This window comes from Lithobates pipiens, unplaced genomic scaffold (genome assembly GCF_037356315.1).
Source record: "Lithobates pipiens isolate NorthernLeopardFrog02 unplaced genomic scaffold, aLitPip1_a1.2 Scaffold_8, whole genome shotgun sequence".
Lineage (NCBI taxonomy): Eukaryota > Metazoa > Chordata > Amphibia > Anura > Ranidae > Lithobates > Lithobates pipiens.
Window position 1 is genome coordinate 302,882,112 of NW_027507903.1, and position 20,149 is coordinate 302,902,260.

Genomic DNA, 20,149 nt, shown 5'->3' on the forward strand with positions numbered 1-20,149 from the left:
CTATACCACTACGGGAGGTGTATGCTTTGCGCGTGGGTGTTAGCGGTACTGGCACTAACCTAGCGCTGCCTGCGGTGATGCATACCCTATCTGACCCTAAAACCTAATTGATATCACCCGCCGGGTGATCAGGGGGTTAAACCTTTATTGGGTAATAAATGGCGGGTGCCCTGATGCTATAAAAAGCGAACTAACTAACCAGTGTCACCCGTAACACTTATACAGTGATCACTGGTGAAAGGGTTAACTAGGGGCAATCAGGGGGTTAAAACCTTTATTAGGTAGTATATGGGGGTACCTTACGCTATATAAAAACCTGACGGGGAACCTAAAAGCTAAATAACTAACTGGCTAACCGGCTTCACCAGTGACACTTATACGGTGATCACTGGTGAAAAGGTTAATTCTAGGGGCAATCAGGGGGTTAAAACCTTTATTAGGTAGTATATGGGGTCCCTGACGCTATATAAAAACCTGACGGGGAACCTAAATAACGAACTGGCTAACCAGCGTCACCAGTGACACTTATATGGTGATCGCTGGTGAAAGGGTTAACTCTAGGGGCAATCAGGGGGTTAAAACTTTTATTAGGTTGTATATGGGTGTACCTAACTCTATAAAAACCTGGCGGTGAACCTAAAAAATAACTAGCTACCTAGCGGCACCACTAATGCAGCGATCAGAAAAATGAACGCTTAGTGACACTGGCAAAAGGGGGTTAAAGGGTTACCTGGGGGGCAATCAAGGGGTTAAACCTTTATTAGGGGGGGTAGGGGGCTACCCTGGACCTAACACTAACTGCCCTGACACTTTTTACAGTCACAACTGACACTAAATGCAGTGATCAGTAAATAAATGATCACTGCAATCAGTGACATTGTGACTGGGGGGGGGGGGGTGATCGGGGTGATCAGGGGGGACTGGGGGTGAAAGTGTAGCTATGTGTACCTATATGTCAGTGTAGTGTTGGTGCACTTACTATGATGTCTTCTCTCCTCGCTGTCTGGTCAAAAATACCGCCACAAGGAGAGTGACATCACTTCCTCCTGCCTGTGTTTATACTACACAGGCAGGGGAAGTGGCTCATTCGCCAGGAGCAATCGCGAGGGGATGGCCAGAAACCAACGGCTATCCCCTCATCCCGGATCACTCCTGAAGCGAAACAGGACCACCGCAGCCAGCAGGAGGGGGTCCGATCGGACCCCCCACCCGCTGGAAGGCAGGCGCTTACGGGTACGTGCTTGCACCTTTTCCATGCCATTGTGCCGACGTATAGTTACATGCGGCGGTCCTTAAGTGGTTAAACATCCAACTCACCATTTAGATATTGAACAAGCTTTAAAAGAATCTTTTTTAAATATAACATGTATCACTCAATACCAGCCCAGATATGCCTTCACTAACACTTTGGGAAGCTCAGAAGCTTGTGTTGCATGGTGTACTTCAGAGACAAACTGCCTTATTTAAAAGTAAATGAACAATTCTTGCTCAAAAACTAGAATCTGAATTCAGTATCACTTTTACATTCTTTTAAGACAATCCCTCCCCGGTAACGAAAACTCAATTAGATAAAGCCCGTATGGCTTAAGACCCATTTCTAACAGAATCTGTTGATAAATCTTTCAAAGGTTCTAGACATACTTTTTTTAATGAAATCCAATAAACCAGGTACATACCTGGTACGCACCCTTAATATATTAAATAAATCATTCACCAATCCGCTTGAAACTATCAAAAGATATATACACTAGTAACCATATTAAAATTGTTCACATATTTCAGTCCCATCTAGCCTCTTTGTATGCGTCAACAAATGACTTTGATTCAAACACAGCTGACACCTTCTTTTCTCATATAAACCTACCAGAACTATCCCATGCCCAAAAAAGTCTACTCGAAGAATCTATCACGGCAGCAGACGTAGCTAACGCTATTAAAGAATTAAAGATAAATAAAAGACCAGGTCCTGATGGATGTTCGGCCTTATACTACCGAATATTTACAGAAACCCTCTCTCCAATTTAAGCCGAAGCCTTTACTGTAATACTGGATAGACACTCCTTTAGACAAGAATTGTTAATGGCCATCGTTTGCATGATCCCCAAACTCCTCACTGATGACACCTCTTGTGCTAATTATCGTCCCATTTCCTTCTAAATTTAGATATTAAATACTAGTAAAAATCTTAGCAAAGTGCCTTAACAGAAGCATAGGCAGTCTGGTTCACAGAGACCAAGTGGACTTCATGCCGACTTGCCAAACTGGTGACAATGTACGTCGGGCAGTTCTCCTAGCACATATTGCCAAAACTCAACATATCCTTCTTGCTTTCTCTCCCTTGACATCAAGAAGGCTTTTGATTCCGTATCCTGGTCATATTTACATTACACATTACAGAAATGGGGTTTTGGCCCACATTTTATGAAATGTATCGTAGCATTTCATGATAATCCTAGAGCGTACATGAAATATGCAGGCTATAAATCCAACTCCTTTAATATAGAGAGGGGTACACATCAAGGATGTCCACTCTCCCCCCTGTTCACTGGTATAGAGACAGGAGGATACATTGTGAATAATAATAATAATAATATCAACACAAGCTTTGTATGTTTGCAGATGACATCTTGTTGTTCCTGTCATCTCTATGTCAGGGCTGAACTCAGCCATTCCTTCTCTGAGCTGGCCGCTCAGCCTGCGACTAATTGCCAGCTCCCATCTCTCTCCATAGTTACTCAGCTGTTGATGATCCTGCTCGTCAGTCCTGCATACTTAAGTCATCCAGTCTAGAAGAGCTCTGCCTTCGTCTTGGCCACATCACAAGAAACTATCTTCTGTGTTCCTGTTTAAATACTGGCTTTGCTGGCATCCCTTCTGGCTCCAGATCCTGCTTGCTGTTCCACTACATTGATCCCTGACTTCTGACTTTTCTGACTATCCGTTCCGGTTAGTGAACTTTGGCTATGTTTTGACTACGTTTGTTCTTTTTACTTTTATTATTAAACAAATGTGATTTAACTGTACTTTTGTCTCAACCTGATTTCATGGTTTCATGGTTTCTGACACTCCACAAGTCTCAGGCCCCAACCTTCTGCCCATTCTCAACAGGTTTGCGACATTTTCTGGCCTCTCAATTAATCCTAAAAAATGCTTGGCCCCTAAAATATCCCTCTCTAGGTAGGAAAAAGATTTGGCAAAAATTGTGCTACCATTTATTTGGGGTGAGAAGTAAATTCCTTATCTTGTAATTTACTTGACAGCCTCTTTTTCAGACCTCGTTAACTAGCCTCCAATCTTGAAACAGATTATAACTCTACTGAAACAATGGTCGCATCTCCCATTGTCCTGGATAGACAAGATCAATACATCAAAAATGACCATTCTGACAAAATTGTTGTACCTGTTTAGAGTCTTACCAATCCCAATTCCTTCCTACTACTTAAGACTAGTGCAGAAAAGCACAGCAAAATTTATCTGGGGTTCCTCCAAACCACATATACCCTTACACACATTGCATCTCCTTAAAACAAGTGGAGGCCTTGGTTCCCCCAATTTAAACATCAACTACAATCTCAGTCTCCACACAACCCCCTACTATCCTTCCTCAAAAACCCCGCTTTTTACCCAGCATTGGGTCTCTCCCAAATCATTCAAAATCTGGACATCCTTGGACATCCTTAGGCTATATAAACTTGTCATCCCCAATTCCTTTCTTCCCTTCCCAACTATCTGCGAAACGTATGATCTACTACATTCTAAATTGTTTAGATATCTCCAAATTAAAAACTTTGACACACTTTATAAACATAACCGCCTCCATGTCCCAATACTACCAATTTTGAATCTGTAAGTATGAAAGACCCCCATGCTAGAAGAATGATCTCATCCCTATACACCAACTTTCAGTCAATCCTGACCTGGACAAACCATCCTATGGGAAGAGGACCTGGGGCAAACTTGGATATTGCTGATTGGTCTGATATTTGGTCTGTAACTAAATCATCCTCACCCAATGTCTTGGTGGCAGAATCCAATTACAAAGTTTTGACCCGTTGGTACCTTGTGCCTTCTAGAGTGGCCAAATTTGCACCCACCAATTGTCAGAAACCATGAATCAGACCGAGACAGAAGTACAATTAAATCACACTTGTTTATTGATAAAAATAAAAAGGTAAATAGAAAAAGAGTAGTCAAAGCATAGCCAGAGTCCAATAACAGGATAGCGTAGTCAGCCAGGCCAGAGTTCAATAACCAGATTGGGTAGTCAGCCAGGCCAGAAGTCAGGGAGCCAAGTAGAGCAACAGCAAGCAGGATAAGGAGCCAGAAGGGATGTCAGCAATCCAGTCTTTAAACAGAACCGCAGGAGATGGCTTCTTGTGATGTGACCAAGGCGAAGGCAGAGGTGAAGTGAGCTGGACAGCTTTAAGTAGGCAGGTCAGACGAGAATGATCAGGAACAGCTGGTAACTGTGGAGAGAGATGAGAGCTGGCAATTAGCCGGCAGCTGAGCAGCCAGCCTAGAGAAGGAAGGGCTAAGCCAGCCCTGACACCAATTCAGCTCAATTCTTCCTCTCTAATCTTGGTACTCACCTACATATTTGGTGGTCCTGTCCAATAGCTCAAACTTATTGGATAGAAATTTTTGAAATTGCCTCCAAAATGTTTAAACTTATGATACAACCAGATTCAGCCCCTGCAATACTTAATTTGAAACCAAATAGTTTAACACACATCCAATTCAAACTCTTTATTCAACTCCTTACTACTGCAAAACAAACAATTGCAAAGGCGTGGAGATCCCCTGCCTAGGTGATAGCTGAGACAAAGCATAGATTGAATACTTCCATGTCTCACACCTAAATGGTGGTGATTGAAAGAGATCAACTCTCCAAATTTAAAAAAAATGTGGTACCCCTGGATAAAATATCACTTCCTACCAACATTGGATGAATCTGTCCTTCTGCCATGGTAGCTGATTTACATATTAGATATCTGTATATTCAGATATTTGGATGTCTAATTCTGCGTACACATGACCGGACTTTTTGATAGCAAAGGTCCGACGGAATGAATCCCCCGGACAATTCGGTCATGTGTGGGCTTCATCGGACCTTTTGCTCGAGTCCAGTAGAAAAATCCATTCGTCTTTATGCTAGTCCAACGGACAAAAAACGATGCTAGGGCAACTACTGGCTACTGGCTATGAACTTCCTTATTCTAGTCCGGTCATACGTCATCACATTCAAATCCGTCGGACTTTGGTGTGCTTGTGTGTGGTCAAGTCTTTTCATTCGTAAAGTCCGTCTGAGCTCCATCAAAAGTCCGTTGGGAAGACTGTTGGACATAGTCTGCCGGACAGTCCGATCTTGTGTACACAGCATAATAGTTTGGGAGTTTGTATATCTGACTTTGTGGATATTTGAATGTCCATACTCTGTGGACTCCTTCAACTCTATTCTCTTTCTTCATTCTTCTTCAGTACTTTACTTTATTCTTAAAACTCATTATTTTATTATATATGACCTGCACTTCTTACTTTATAGCAACATTTTCAATGGGTCTGATTCAACGATACTGTACAAATTTTACTGTTACATAATCTACACCAAACCCTCAGATTGTATTAAGTCATAAACTGATTGTAATATATTGCATGCATGCCTTTCATATATACAAATTGTATACTGATAAGCTTCATTATTTTGTTAATATATTACCTCTTTTCTTAAGTGTATATATTGGCATACTTGTTAATGATTATGTAATTAATAAAAACTTTTGACAAGGAAAAATTTGTCAATACTATACTGCCTGCCATCAACCGAAGAGCAGAAAGTGTCGCCCAGCAACATATGAGGACAACAAAGACACTCACAGGAACCATATTTAAAGTTGCCCTTGCAGTGAAGCCAAGTAAGGGATATGGCAGGAATGTCTTTGGACACAAAAAAACTGAGTGATACAGTATATCACAAAAGTGAGTACACCCCTCACATTTTTTACAATGTAAAGTTGTGAGTGTACAGCTTGAATGACAATGTAAATTTGCTGTTCCCTCAAAATAACTCAACACACAGCCATTACTGTCTAAACCGCTGGCAACAAAAGTGAGTAAACCCCTGAGTGAAAATGTCCTAATTAGGCTCAAAGTTTCAATATTTTGTGTGTCAACAATTATTTTCCAGCACGTGTCCCCTGAGGCAGGACCCAGGTCCCCAAGCACTTTTTATGACAATAACTTGCATATAAACCTGTCAAATTAGCACTTTTGATTTTTCATGCTAGTGTCGTATAGATTTTAATGGTTTTCCAGCGGCTTTTGAATTTGCCCTGAACATCGCATATTCGCCTGAACATCCGAACAACCAAAGTTTGGCCTGGACTTATTCTCGGGCCGAACCGTTCACCCAATCCTAAAAATAAAGAAACCACCAACCAAGACAAAGTTTAACACAATTCTCTCTAATACTGCATGAATCCACAGCCTATTTGGACCAGCAAACTATAGGCTGAAGGATGGATCAACTTGACATGTGAGCAGGTTAGTATTTGTTCAAAGTTCTTTCCTAATTATATATATACAAAAATGTGCACAGTCCAAAAATGAAATTTAAATATATAAAAATAGATGAAAAATAAAACACATTCTCTATAAGGGTAAAATCCAAATTAAGAATTGAATAAATTGTCCATATGTGTTCTCAGTGCAAAATGATGAATATTCATTCTGTTCAGTGGTGTGTTGTCTTATACAAAAAGGAAAATGAAAGCCTCTTACCAGAAAAGGATGGATCCCAGATTATAGGGATCAAACACACTCAGTTAACAATGAAGCCATCTGCGATATTCCATTCTTTAGGCTCCAACACGAGACCTTCCTCCCATTGTTTGAAAGGCTCTCTCAACTTTACAAGTTGGGAGAGCCTTTCAAATAAATCCAGTGTACCGATATTGGGGGTCTGTGACCCCTCAAAGCACCATGTCCCCATGTTGATGTGGACAAGGGCCTCATCCCCACAACCCTGGCCGGTGGTTGTGGGGGCCTGCGGGCGGGGGGCTTATCAGAATCTGGAAGCCGCCTTTAACAAGGGGACCCCCAGATCCCGCCCCCCCTGTTTGAAATGTTAAGGGGGTACAAACCATTTCACAAAGAAAGTGTAAAAATGGTTAAATAAGACAAACACACTTTTGAAAAATTCCTTTATTAAAAATAAAAAAAAGATTCCAGCGGTGGTAATCCACTCTTGCTATCCAGCGACGGATGATCATCTCTCCGGGGTCCATCGATGGCTGATCTGATCCAGCGACGGGTGATTTTCAGTCCAGCGCTGTCCATACATGCATCTGTCTTCTGTCTCCACTGCAGAGACACTGTGTTTCTTAAATTAGGAGGGTGGGGCCACCCTTCACCTGACCCCGCCCCCTTTGATGCTGGTGGTGAGGGAAGCCATGGGGTTCCCCAGTGACGTATGGGTGACCCCGCCCCCCTCTGATGTAACGCACTTCGCTGGATAGCAAGAGTGGATTAGCACCGCTGGAAACTTTTTTTTATTCTTTTTATTTTTAATAAAGGAATTTTTCAAAAGTCTGTTTGTCTTATTTAACCATTTTTACAGTGCAGGGAGGGGGTGAGGGGAGAATGCAGGGAGGGTGCCAGGGGTGGGTGCAGAGTGCAGGGAGAGGGTGAGGGGAGGGTGCAGAGTGCAGGGAGGGGGTGAGGGTTGGGTGCAGAGTGCAGGTGGTGAGGTGGGTGCAAAGTGCAGGGGGTGAGGGGTGGGTGCAAAGTGAAGGGGGTGAGGGGTGGGTGCAAAGTGCAGGGGGTGAGGTGGGTGCAGGTGGTGAGGGGTGGGTGCAGAGTGCAGAGGGTGAGGTGGGTGCAGAGTGCAGGGGGTGAGAGGTGGGTGAAGAGTGCAGGGAGGGGGTGAGGTGGGTGCAGAGTGCAGGTGGTGAGGGTTGGGTGCAGAGTGCTGGGGTGAGGTGGGTGCAGAGAGCCGGGGGTGAGGGGTGGGTGCAGAGTGCAGGGCGGGGGTGAGGGGAGGGTGCAGGGAGGGGGTGAGGGGAGGGTGCAGAGTGCAGGGAGGGGGTGAGGGGTGGGTGCAGAGTGCAGGTGGTGAGGTGGGTGCAGAGTGTAGGTGGTGAGGTAGGTGAAGAGTGCAGAGGGTGAGGGGTGGGTGCAGAGTGCAGGGGGTGAGGGGTTTGTGCAGAGTGCAGGGAGGGGGTGAGGGTGGGTGCAGAGTGCAGGTGGTGAGGTGGGTGCAGAGTGCAGGGAGGGGGTGAGGGGTGGGTGCAAAGTGGAGGGAGGGGGTGAGGGGTGGGTGCAGAGTGCAGGGAGGGGGTGAGGGGTGGGTGCAAAATGCAGGGAGGGAGTGAAGGGTGGGAGCAGAGTGCAGGTGGTGAGGTGGGTGCAGATTGTAGGGATTAGGGATGAGCCGAACACCCCCCGGTTCGGTTCGCACCAGAAATTTCGAACGGACCCCAAATTCGAACGAACTTTAGAACCCCATTGAAGTCTATGGGACTCGAACGTTCGAAGTGAAAAGTGCTAATTTTAACGGCTAATATGCAAGATACTGTCCTAAAAAGGGTTTGGGGACCTGGCTCCTGCCCCAGGGGACATGGGTCAATGCCTAAAATGTTTTTCAAAATGGCCATTTTGGCGGGAGCACTGATTTTAATGACGATTAAAGTGAAAAAAAAGTGAAATACTCCTTTAAATATGGTGCCTGGGGGGTGTCTGTAGTATGCCTGTGAAGTGCCACGTGTTTCCCGTGTTTAGAACAGTCCCTGCACAAAATGACATTAAACGGAAATAACACCATTTAAAACTGCTTGCGGTTTTAATGTTATATCTGGTTCCTGCAATATGGTTGAAAATCATTGAGAAAAATGGCATGGGTAGCCCTCCCTGCCCATTACCAGCCCCTTTGTTTAAATATTGTTTATTTCGTTTTCCACATTTAAAAAAAGAACAGTACAGAATATTCCTTATACATACTTTTAAAAATCACTTTGGTTAACATTCATGTTATTTCAGTATTTTCAACATTCACATAGACAGTAAAAAAAAAAAGAAGTACACATTGGGTGCCCGACTGGATCGATCTTAAATATCCCAAGAGGGAAGAAGAAGAAGGAGAGAGAGAGAGAGGGGAAAAAAAAAAACAAAAAAAAAAAAAAAAACACACGCCCCCTCCTCCTCTCCTCATGTGTTTAAAATTATCCTTTTGTGATTTTATCTTACCCATATTTGTTACCCCTCCCACGTGACGCTTTTTCTTAATTCCAATTTGTGATTGGTGTAAGGTGGGGATTCCTCTCCTTCCATCCCCACTCCCTTCTAAAAAAAAAAAAAAAAAAAAAAACCCAGAACAGAGACAAAAAAAAAAAAAACACACCAAACCAAAAAAAAAAAAACCCCAGACAAACCCCCTAAAGGGCCCCAGAACAAGGGATCCCCCCATCTCCTCCCCCACACAAAAAAAGGGGGGAAAGGGATCTTTTCCCTTTCTCTTCCCTTCCCCCCCTCTCCTCCTCCCTCCTTTATAAAAAAAAAAAATAATTTATAAGGGGTTATGACGTATATACATCCTACCTCCCTCCCCTAGACGCCCTCTCCGTCTCCCATAATTCCAAGATATATTGAGGATTTTCTAAATTCCATCCAGTTCCTCCAAGTCGCCTGGAATCTAATTTCGGCTCCCCGTTGAAGGTATATTAGTTCTTCCATAATCCTTAATCTATCTATTTCCCTAAACCAATCTCTTATCCCTGGTGTTTCCTTTACTTTCCAGTATCTCGGGATCAGTACTTTTGCTGCATTTAGCAAAAATGGAGTTAATGCTCTTCTATATTTTTCCCTAGGGCCCTCGGCCGCATGAAACAAACATTTCCAGGGGTCCAGTTCTATTTCATTCCCATCGATCTCTTTGATTAGGCCCACCACCTTTTCCCAATATAACTGGATTGCACTGCATTGCCACCATATATGGGCGTGGGTTCCCTCCCTCCCACACTCTCTCCAACAGAGGGGTGATAAGTCTTTGTTAATCTTATGCATTTTCGATGGAACATAATACCATCTAACCAATAATTTATAGTTCATTTCTTGGATCTTCGTATCTATTGAAGTGGAGTGGGTATAGTCTATAACTTTCCCTTTCAGTTTTTCTGGGATTGATTGATTCAATTCCCCTTCCCACCTCCCAAAAGCAGGTATCGCCTCATCCTCCATTAAAGATATTAAGGTCCTATATATCTTAGAGATCCCCTGTCTGCCCACTCCTCCTCGGTCAATCAATTTCTCCCAAGGGTTTAAATTGTCACCAGAGCGGAGAGGTTTTGGAAGGGACTCAACAAAATGTTGGAGTTGTCTGTATCTCCATCCATCCCATGGTGTTCTTCCATATTTCTCTCGTATCTCCTCTAATGAGCATAAGCTATTTACTTTTAACACATCCCTTAACCTTAATATGTCCCTATGCGTCCACTTCTGGAACATTTTGTTTTCTTTCCCCGGAGGAAAATAGTTATTTCCTGACAGGGGCATTAGAGGGCTATTGTTATTTTGTCCTTCTGTACCTTTAAGTACCCCATCCCATGTTCTTAATGTTTCCATTGTAATCGGGGATATTCTTCCAGAGAGACCCCTAAACTTCATTGGAATCCAAATGGTCTGACTCAGGGCAACATTACTCATATTTTCTTCCAGTGATACCCACTTTTTATATGGAGCGTTGTAAACCCAATCCAAAATCCTCCTCATTACCGCTGCTGAATGATATTTTTGAAAATCTGGGAGAGATACCCCTCCCTTATCCTTAGGCCTATTCATTACCTTATAAGAGACGCGACTTCCTCTTTTGTTCCATATAAATTTCTGAATCAGGGATTTAATAATTTTAAAATAGGCCCCTGGGATATTTATCGGGAGGCTCTGAAAGACATATAGAGCCTTTGGCAGAATCATCATTTTAATTACGTTTATCCTGCCAAACCATGACAGTCTATGTGCAGGGTAACCTTTAAGATCTTGTTTAATTTTATTTAAAAGAGGGAGATAATTATCTTGATATAAATCTGTAACTGATGTCGATAAGTATATTCCTAAGTATTTCAGGCCCCTCTCTTTCCACACAAAGGGGAAAAGAGCTCTAAGTTCTCTTCTCTCCTCTGGGGGAGAATAGACATTTAATATCTCAGTTTTCTCTCTATTGATCTTAAAGTTCGAAACATTCCCGTATTCCTCCAGCTCCTGCAGAATCCTAGGAAGGGACTGTTTGGGGTTCGTTATATAGAGCATAATATCATCTGCAAATGCAGATATCTTATGCTCATTCTCTGATACTTTTATTCCCTCAATACCTTGGTTCGCTCTTATAGAGACCAGAAGAGGTTCCAAAGAGAATACAAAAAGTAAGGGAGATAGTGGACATCCCTGACGTGTACCATTATAAAGCCCAAAAGAGTTTGATAGGGTCCCATTCACCTGAATCTGAGCTGTAGGGTTAGAGTATAAGGCCTCTATCCACCGCAACATTCTTGGGCCTAAACCAAATTTATATAATGTCTGCAGCATGTATTCCCATTCTAACCTATCAAATGCCTTTTCCGCATCGACCGATAGGAAAAGGGAAGACTGCTTCTTCTTCTTCTTAACTTCCTGCATTAAGAGGGTTGTCCTCAGTATATTATCCCTCGCCTCCCTTCCAGGTACAAAGCCTGCCTGATCTCCTTCTATACAATCTGGCATATGTTGTTTCAGCCTCTCGGCTAAAATCCTTGCATAAATTTTTACATCCTCATTAATCAGAGAAATAGGTCTAAAGCTAGAGCATAATGTTGGATCTTTCCCTTCCTTTGCTAATATAGTTATAAAGGCCCCCAAAGCTTCCTTCCGTATCTCCCTTCCTTCCCCAATTGAGTTCATGTACTGATGAAAATAAGGTGTTAAAGGTCCCAAAAACTTTTTAAAGTATAATGACGTGTATCCATCGGGCCCTGGGCTCTTCCCATTCTTACTATCCTTAATTGCTCTCTCTATTTCCTCCTTAGAGATATCCCTATCGAGCATACCAGCAGCCTCCTCTGCTATCCTCGGTAGATCTATCTTCCGGAGATATTGTTCAATTTTTTCCCTTCTCTTTTGTTTATCCTTGGGGTCCTGGTTACCATTTACCTTATACAGTAGTTGGTAGTATTCTGAGAAAATGTTACTAATATCTCTTGTTGCATATTTCATTACTCCCTTCTTATCTTTAATTTTTGCAATATAATTAAAATTTCTTCTAGGTTTAATTACCCCTGCCAGGATTCTCCCCGGTTTATTACCAAATTCATATTGTCTTTTAGCGGACTTTAAAAAAGCCTGCCTGGTTTCCTGTTCCAATATGTCTCTCAGTGCCTCCCTTTTTCCCATAAGTTCGTCCATTATTTTATGGTCATTTAACCCTTTATGTAACTGTTCCTACTCCTGGATTTCCTGTAAGATTAGTGATTTTTGCGTTGACCTTATTTTCCTCCTCTTAGCTGCTTCTGCTATCAATCTCCCTCTCATATATACCTTATGGGTCTCCCACAACACAGTTGGTGCAATATTTTCTACATTATTTTCTTTAAAAAATAAGTTCATATCTCTTTCCAAAGCTTCAAATATTTTATGGTCATGCAAGAGGGATTCATCCAGCCTCCACACTCTTTGCCTAATCGGTATATCCTCCAGGTCCAAAACAGCCATAACTGGGGCATGATCGGAGAGAGTTATTGATTTTACTTCTACTTTCTTTAACCCCTCCAAAAGCTGATGGTCCAAGAGGATATAATCGATTCTTGAGTAAGAGTGATGTACCTGGGAGTAATATGTAAAATCCTTTCCCCCTGGATGCGCAATTCTCCACACCTCCACTAGTTGCTGTCGATGTAATTTTTGTTTAATTATCTTAAGGTATTTACCTTCTGAGCGTAGGGATGGGGGTTGGACATCCAGGGTTGGATCAAATACAAAGTTAAAGTCCCCTGCCACAATCACCCCCCCTTCCTTAAAGCATTCTAATTTATTCAACACTTTCCCCAAAAAGGGACAGGGGAGATAATTAGGGCAGTAGATGCAAGCCAACGTATACATTTTATTAAAAATCAAGCCTTTGATAAATAGATATCTCCCTTCAGAATCCGATTCCATAGCATTTAAAGTAAAGGGGGTATTTCTGTCAAACCCAATAGCAATTCCTCTTGCCCTTTTGCTAGAGGAATATCCGTGAAACCAAGTTGGATAATTTTTAGACTTCAGACCACTATAATGGGACCATTTAAGATGAGTTTCCTGTAGGAAAGCAATATTTGATGACCATTTTTTCAACTCCTGCAAAATCTGATATCTCTTATTGGGACTATTTAACCCTCTAACATTATATGTAACAATCTTCAACGGGGCCATCTTTCATGGAGATTGGTTATAGCCCACCATATATATTCCATCATGAAGTCAAAAACAAAGATAAACGTATATTTTTTACCTAAATCGATCCAGTCGGTATACCCTTCATTGATAAATGTGAAACAACAACATATTCTCCCCCCCCAATATTTTCCTCCCTCCCTTCCCACCCCCCCACCCTTTACACATTGAATATCAATGTTATCGTCCTCCAGGCTAGTGCCTATTTACTAGACCCCAGCCCTGGTTGGACCTTCCTTGAGGGAGTATAAGTGCCCGCGTGAGCCCCCGAGCCTCACCCCTCCATGGTGGTGGTCTCAGGGGGGCACGCGGGCACCGCCCTGCCCCTGGCGCATACTTCCCCCCCATGCGCGCCTACTCAAAGTCATCCTTGCCTAGAACCTTTCTTTACTTTTTCCTTTTCTTTCCCTTTTCTTTCTCCTCTCCTTTCCTTCTCCTCCCCCTCTCCCCTTCTTCCCCTCCCCTTTCCTTTCTCTTCCCCTTTCCTACCCTTTTACTATTCTTCCCCTATTCCTTCCCATTAACCTGTTATTATTTATTTACCCCCCTATTTGCCTCTTCCACCCCCCTCTCCTCTCCCCTAATCCAGCGAAGGAGAAAGGGAGAGGAAAAAGAGGAAGAGAGGCCCTACACTCTATTCCAGGGTTGTTCTCTTAATTTCGTCCAGTCTAGGGGTTTTTTCTCCCAGTTTTCTATATTAACACATGGTATATTCAGTTTATTGCAAAATTCTTTCAGGTCCTCTGGGAATCTTAAAATGGCTGATATCCCTTGGTTTTTAGCTATCAGACATGCGGGGAAGCCCCATCTATAAGTGATCTTCTTCTCTTGTAATTGAATTATTAGGGGTTTCAGTGCCCTTCTCCGGCTCAGTGTCTCTTGTGAGAGGTCAGAAAAGAAAAGCAACGTAGCTCCTTCATATTTAATAGTTTCAGATCTTCTTACATCTTGCTGGATTTGTTGTTTTGTTTCGTATTGAGTGAACCTCACAATCACATCTCTCTCCGTCTCGGGTCTTGACTTCTCCTTTGTTTGAATTCTGTGTATTCTATCAAAAGCTATATGAGATGTTATTTCTTTTTTCATTATTTTATTAAAGACTTCTCGAAGCACAGTCTCCAACTCAGTGCTTTTCACGGATTCTGGTAGGCCACGGATTCTTAAATTATTGCGCCTGTTCCTGTTTTCCTGGTCTTCTAATTTATATCTGATATTTCTCATTTCTATCCAGTCCATATCCGCCCTTTTTTGTAGTTCCGAAATAGCTTTTTTATGCTCTTCTAATTGTATTTCCGAGTCTTCTACCCTTTTTAATACGTTTTGGATATCTGCACGGGTTGCCTTTAATTCTCCCTTAATCATCCCTTCCAGATGTGACATCATTTCTGCCATATCCTGTTTAGTGGGGAGTGAATGGGGGTTGATTCCTTCTTTTTCTAATTCCCACATCTTTCCTGATTCTTTTTGTTGATGTCGTTCTTTCAAGCTTTTCTGTGGAGTTGTACCTTCCTCTATATTAAGTTTTTTATTTATCTGTTCTTCACGGACGGGTGATGTTCCTTCTCCCCTTTCAGCCTCCCTTTCCTCCCTCTGATCTACTCTGCCCTGGGCCATATAAGTTTTTATAGAGTTCCCTTTCCCGCTTTCTGTTTGTCCCGCTTTGGCTCCCCTCCTTACCATTATCCTTTCTTCCCCTCTTCCCCCCTTCCCCTTCAATTTAATATTTCAAATTTACGTAAGTAAGCGTTAGTATTATTTAATTCTATTACCAACCTAGTCACCCCCAAGTTATAACTCCTCCTGGGGAGCACACTCTTTCCTTATTTATTTCCCTTCTTTTCCCCTTCCCTCTCCGCTTCCCTCAATGTATTTATATACAAATCCGTTTCCAATTACAATACATTCACAGTATTATTCAATTTTTATATAATTTTTCCAAAACTATATTTTATATATATTGTGTATCCTCACTCTTAAAAAAAAAAAAAAAAAAAAGGGAGGATTTTCCTTCCTTTCTTCTTCTTTCTTTAAAATAGATGCAAAAAGTGCATAAAGTGCAAAAAAGATGCACGAGGTGCAAAAAGTGCTAGAGGTGGTGAATTTGCCAAAAAATGCAAAAAATGCAGGAAACGAGTTCCTCAGTAAAAAAAAAAAAAAAAAGAGAGAAAAAAAAGAAAAAAGGGAGAATAAATAAATAAGTGCAATTAAAGCAACAGGTGCAAAAAAAAATAAATAAATAAATAAATTTTTACAAAAAATGCAAAACATACAAAAATATTAAAAAGTGTAAAAAAGAGTAGAGTGCAGAGAGTGCAAAATTGCAGAAAAGGTGCATAGAGTGCAAAAAAAAAAAAAAAAATAAATACAAAAAATGTTTTTTTTTTTTTTTTTTCCCCTCTTTTCCTTCAGGGGAAAGAAAGGGAGATGGAGTACTCCCAACAACAGGGATGGGGGGGGGAGGAGGGTACTTATTTCTTAGTTTGTCTACTTTATTTTTTATTTTTCCCCTTCCCTACCGAAACATTTTTTTAGTCCAGACCCCATATCCCTTTTATTACCCCCGAAAAAAAAAAAAAAAAGGGGGGGGGATACAGGTAATAATACAGTGACAATAAGGAAAAAGGGGAAAAAAGGTAGGGTATTATGTTGGTTTACAGATGCACGCACTAGTCTAGTCTAATCTTAGTCTCTTGTTCTCTACACAAACGGAGAAGCAGTGTCCATTAGCTTTTAACTTCAGCTGTAACAAAGAGAGAGAAAAGGGATTCCAGGACATACATCTTAATATCTATTCAACTCAATGTCCAGAGTAAAAAAAAGAAAAAGGGGGGGGGGGTACAAGAGCCTGTCCAATAACTCCTCCTGGGTCACACTTTCTCTGTTTGTAGTTGACTTAATAACATTATATTTTTTTGTAATTCATACAGTGTCCTTATTTCAGGTTCCCCCAAAACTCTATCGTGTTCTCTCAAAGTATCATATCACCCAGAGCCTTCGTTCAGTCTGCTGAGGTAAGTGTTTTGTTTGGGGGAATCCACGCCGCTTCTAGCATCCAATCGGAAGCAATCTCACTTAGCCCCAGTGCATCAGTCAGGCCGTGGATCTTTCATCCGACTTAATACTTAATACTTAGAGGGACTAGTTATATGGACCTAGGCATGAACTGATTTCTATGTCCACCATAGACCCAAGGCAATTCTCAGAGGAATAATCCAATGCAGCAAACCTCTCGAAGCAATCCGCGGGACATGGGAGAGGCAGGGGGGAGAGTAATTTCGGTCTAACAGTCTGCCCGTCTACACAGCCACAGGAATACAGCCGCTCTCTCTCTTCCCTACCCCCTCAAGAACCCTCTCACCGTCAGCCGCATCAGCGTCCTCTCCCTCTGGATGTCACGGGATCCTTCACACTCCGCTCTCTCACTAGGGGGAAGTCTCAGCGAGCAAACGCCTCCGTAGTCAATAAGTCACGTCCTGGGTCTGGAGCTCCTGGAGCGGACCTCCGTCCGCTAATCTCCCTCACTCCTTCTCCTCCGCTCCTCCGCGTCTGGCAAGCTCTAAGCTTCCTACCATGAGGGGTACGTAGGTCTCTATGTCTGGCTCCACCGACAGCAGGGTATTTGGGCTCCACACGTTCGTTGCTTCAGTTACTTCAATAGCATAGGCATAGGCATAGGCAATGTCAGTAATTAGCACAGCATGCTTTTAGCTCGCTGGGGAGGTGCGCCTTTGGCCACGGCGTTCAGCTGGTGTGTGGCGCCATCTTGTGTAGCTCCACCTCCCTTTGGGTCTTGTACGCATATTAAGGGGAACCCCGTACCCATATTAAAAAAAGGAAATGCGTGTGGCCCCCAGGCCCTATATACTCAGAACAGCAGTATACAGGCGGTGCAAACAAGACAGGGACTGTGTAGGTTTGTTGTGTTAAGTTGAATCTGTTTGTTATTTTCAACTGGTACATTTTTTAAGTGTAGCTCCAGTCAAAAAAACTATTTTTAAGCTTTTTGGAAAACATAGGGAAGGGTTATCACCCCTGTATAATTTGTTTTGTCGTCCATCTTTTTTCATCTCACTTGCTGTTGTCTCTTTCCGTTTGCAAGTAGGAGATGTTTGTAAATTGGATGTTTGAAAGTAGGGGCCTGCCCTATATGCTCTGCAGAAATGGCAGAACAAGGTGTTGGTTTTGCCACAACATTGTAAGCCCTCAAAGTGACTCTTGGTGGGCGCTGGAGCGCCCTGCTGTGAACGATTATATCAAGAATTGTAATTACATGCCATTGTTGAACAGTGGAAGAAAAATTGACCTTTGGTGGTTGTGGTGCTGGTGCCACAACACTATAAGTCCTCACCGTTACTCTGGGTGGGCACAGGAAGGGGCCCTCCTGTGAAATATTATATCAAGAATTGTAATTACATGTCCCTGTTAAACAGGGGCAGAAAAATTTGGCCTTAGGCACTGCTGCTGGTGCCACCACACTGCAACCTCTCCCATATACTCTAGTTTTATTGCAGGAATTAGCCCTGCTGCAAAGCATTGCATCAAAAATTGTACTTAAACGCCCCTGTTAAACAGGGGCAGAAAAATTGGGCCTTAGGCACTGGTGCTGGTGCCACCACACTGCAACCTCTCCCATATACTCTTGTTTGATTGCAGGAATTAGCCCTGCTGCAAAGCATTGCATCAAAAATTGTACTTAAACGCCCCTGTTAAACAGGGGCAGAAAAATTGGGCTGATGGCATCAACCAGAACCAGAAATGTTCTTCCAACATATCAGCGGAGGAGGAAGAGGATAGACAATCAACATAACAGGACAGTCACTCAGCATCAGCATAGGCAGTCTTGAAGGGATGTGATATTTCAAAAAAAAATATTCTGTTACATCAGCTTCAGGTGCTTGGTAGCTGTGAGTGATCCAAGACTGATTCATCTTGATGAAGGTCAGTCGATCAACGGATTCGGTGGACAGGCGCACCCTGTGATCGGTAACAAAGCCACCAGCAGCACTGAAGGTGCGTTCCGAAAGAACGCTGGATGCAGGACAGGCCAGTAGCTCAATTGCATACTGTGCAAGCTCTGGCCAGTGATCCATCCTCAAGACCCAGTAAGCCAGAGGATTTTCGGTGGGAAAGGTGTCCAAGTCTGACCTTGCCCCTAGGTATTCCTGCACCATGTAAATCAGACGCTGGCGATGGTTGCTGGAACCGATCATACCTTGGGGCTGCGGACTAAAAAATTGTCTGAAAGCATCAGTCAGACGGCCACCTTCTCCACCGCTCCTTCTGACTGATGCCTCAGCAACACGTTGTCCAGGACCAGGAGTTTGTATCCTCTGCTCCCTCTGCAATGGCAAGATAAGGTCGGCAACCTTACCCTTGTACCACGCAGCGTATGCTCCAAGAGGTGGACAAGAGGTACAGTGTCACTGATGCATGCACTGTCACTGCTCACCATCCTTGTGGCCTCCTCAAACGGTGACAGGACAGTGCATGCATCCCTGATCATGCCCCACTGGCGTGGTGAGAAAAAACCAAGCTCCCCTGACCCTGTCCTGGTGCCGTAGTTGCACAGGTACTCATTGATGGCCCTCTGCTGCGTGTGCAGCCGCTGCAGCATGGCCAGTGTTGAGTTCTATCTGGTGGGCATGTCACATATAAGGCGGTTCTTGGGCAGGTTCAACTCCTTTGGAGCTCAGCCAGCCGAGCACAGGCATTAAATGATGGGCGGAAATGCACACAGACTTTCCTGGCCTGCTTCAGGACATCCTGTAAGCCGGGGTACCTGCCCAAGAACCGCTGCACCACCAGGTTAAGGACGTGAGCTACACAGGGCACATGGGTCAGTTGTCCCTGTCGGAGGGCGGAGAGGAGGTTGGTGCCATTGTCACAAACCACCATTCCTGGCTTGAGCTGGCGTGGCGTCAACCACCTCTCGGCCTGCCCCTGCAGAGCTGACAAAACATCCGCCCCAGTGTGGCTCCTGTCCCCCAAACACACCAGCGCAAGCACGGCATGGCATCGTTTTGCCTGCGTACTTGCGTAGCCCCTGGAACGCCTACGAAGCACCGCTGGTTCTGAGGACAGAGCACTGAAAGAGGCCATGGAGGAAGAAGAAGAGGAGGGGGTGGAGGAGAGAGGTGTGTCACAACCAATAGTAGCATTTTGGAGGCGTGGTGGCGGAACAACCTCCAACACTACTGCACCTTGTCCTGCATCCTTCCCAGCTGCCAGAAGAGTGACCCAATGGGCCGTGAAAGACAGGTAACGTCCCTGTCCATGCCTGCTGGACAATGAGTCAGCGGTAATATGCACCTTACAGCTGACCGCCCTGTCCAGCGAGGCAAGGACATTGCCTTCCACATGCCGGTAGAGAGCCGGAATCGCCTTCCGTGAGAAAAAGTGGCGTTTGGGGACCTGCCACTGAGGAACCGCACATTGTACAAACTCACGGAAGGGGGCCGAGTCTACCAACTGAAAAGGCAGCAGTTGAAGTGCTAGCAATTTAGCCAAGCTAGCATTCAACCGCTGGGCATGTGGATGGCTGGGAGTGAACTTCTTTCGCCGGTCCAGCAGCTGGGGCAGGGACATTTGCCTGCTATAATCGGACGTGGGTGTACCGCTAGCAGAGTTCCCGGAAGCACTTGGCTGTGACACACCTAATTCTACACCTTCATTCCTCTCAGAGCAGGTTTCAGAGAGG